Source organism: Bidens hawaiensis, unplaced genomic scaffold (assembly GCF_021521415.1).
Source record: "Bidens hawaiensis isolate Kalapana, Puna unplaced genomic scaffold, B.hawaiensis_p1.1 tig00030539_1, whole genome shotgun sequence".
Lineage (NCBI taxonomy): Eukaryota > Viridiplantae > Streptophyta > Magnoliopsida > Asterales > Asteraceae > Bidens > Bidens hawaiensis.
The window spans coordinates 134,233-136,502 of record NW_027505183.1 but is presented as its reverse complement, the minus strand read 5'-3'; the positions used below and the strand labels follow the sequence as shown (position 1 = coordinate 136,502).

At 38.4% G+C, this 2,270-nt stretch overlaps 1 pseudogene; it reads right to left on the bottom strand.

Moving 5' to 3' along the window:
* Positions 1-673: 673 nt before the first annotated feature.
* On the bottom strand, positions 674-2,040 carry LOC143611313 (protein IQ-DOMAIN 19 pseudogene; annotated as a pseudogene).
* Positions 2,041-2,270: the final 230 nt, after the last annotated feature.

Sequence of the window (2,270 nt, the reverse complement as noted above, 5' to 3'; positions counted from 1 at the left end):
TGCAACTATTAATAAACTTATAAATTACAAAACAAGTTCTCCCATTTAAACATCACGTGTTATTCAATTTTTCTTAATATATTTACAATTTTTACCCTTTAACTTTAACTAACTTATGATAATATTAAAAATTTATACAAGATTGCCCCCTCATCTTTAACCCACAACTTGACAATTCTATTTAATGTTTTAACTGTTTTTATATTTTTAATATATTAAGCTTTAAAATAAAATAAAAACATATCGTTGTCATGACGTGCTCATTTTTGTCGACGTTTCGATATAAAAAGCTTTCAAAACCGATGTGTTTTTTGAAACTTACAAATCAATGAAGCATTAAGGTACAACTTCAATATGCAACTAATAAACCTATAAAATGTTTAAATACATAAACATGTATTAATGTGCAACCCACCCTCGTTCTATTGCATGATTACCGAAGTCTATGTTCAAACACCCGCTGCATCGCGCGGACACTCTTCTAATATAATATGACACGTCAAACAAATAGTATACCGAGAATTTGGAGAACCGGGTAATATAGTTTCACATAATACGTACAGGATAATCAAACTTAAGAAATAGAGAAAAAGGACACTGGAACGAATTAACACATTTTGTAAATAAAAATAAGTGCACACTGAATATTCACGTAAAAATACAAGGAAAAAAAGGACCTTTTAAGTGCTAAAAGATCCGCATGATCCATTTGTAAAAGAAAAAAAAAACAAAGTTTAAAATACTGAAAATCATATAAATAAACAAGATATAGCAAGTATGACGGCACCTTCTGATGATCAATCAGTATTCGTTTCGATAATGAGTATCGAAACCAACAAGCGATTGGCAGTAATTAACGTTCGTTAGCACGGTACTTGTTGACCCGCACTCGCTTCCAACAAGAGAAACCGTTGACTTGTCGAGCTTTACCGACCACGGGTAGTGATAGTTTTGAGCACCAATCCCCGTGTTTGAAGACGACCGCTGCATCCTAACGGCTCTCGGGACATTCCGCCCTTCTATAGATGGGCGTCGCCTCGTTACACTCGAAAACTGCCTCTCATACGCCGCGATAAAATCAGCCGGCCGCTGCTTTGGTGCGCTGTGGGACCGCACTTTTGCCCTTGATGATTGTGTGTTTGCCATATAACTCGGGAACTCGTAAACTGACTCAGCGTATTTGGGTTTTGAAGCCGGGCTACTTTGAGCGGTTACATACGAAAAGTCCTCAAAATGGCGACCAAAACCCCTCGGGCTCGGTTCCGAAGGTGCGGGTGAGACGGGTATCAACACTCGTTCTTTAGAGTGGCTTTTTCTTGTACTTCTAGTGTCCATTTCAACAATCTTGATGTGTTCTTCTGACATGTCCTGATCTCTGATACCGTGATAAAATTCTGCCTCTGGACACCCATAATAATTGGTGACTTCATCATTACTACCCCTTCGTCGAGCACACGCTCGGGCTTGCACCGATACTAACGCCTGCATACACCGCAACGTCGCAGTAGCCCGTTTCCGCACCAAGTGACCCCTCACCAACGCTTGTAGCTTCACTAGTCCTTTCAAAGCAACCAAAGCCTTTCTTGCTAAGTAAGACCGAAAAAACGATTGAACTTTTGTAGCGGCAGCATGCCTAACGATTGATGCTGCCGCTAGAGCCGCTGCATTCGCAGCGGTTGCATTGGCGATGGCTACTTCCTTAGCAAGCTTCTTCTGCTCATAATTGTCATGTTCATGCACAGATGAGGGTTGTAGGGAAGATATCAAGTCTATAGAGTTACTGGTGGTGGTGGCGGAGGCAGACGACCTCCGGAAGCTCCATCTACGCTTTTCCTTGGGGGTTGATGGTGCACCGGAAATGGGTGTTGTTGGGCTTTCATGGACGCTTTGCCTGTCTTTTTTACCGGACAACAAGTTCTTGATCCATTTGCTTGTTTTCCCCATGTCTTTTCTGACTTATCTTCCAAACTCTGGCATTGTGATCACAAAAGACCAATTATTTGTAGATCTAAATTTCTCTTTCTAATTAATTATCAACTTGCTTCCAAATACCATTATGACTTTATACATTTTATTATTAATATTATAATTACATATTAATATATGTATACGGTTCACGCAATTAATAGTTTGTCTTTTCTACAAAGATTTCATTGAGATTTTATTCGGTTTAGGAAACTGATAGTGAATTATTTATTTAATATTCCAATTAACTTTATACTTTAGTTAGTTATGACGAATTATTAACTTGATATATTTAATGTATTTTA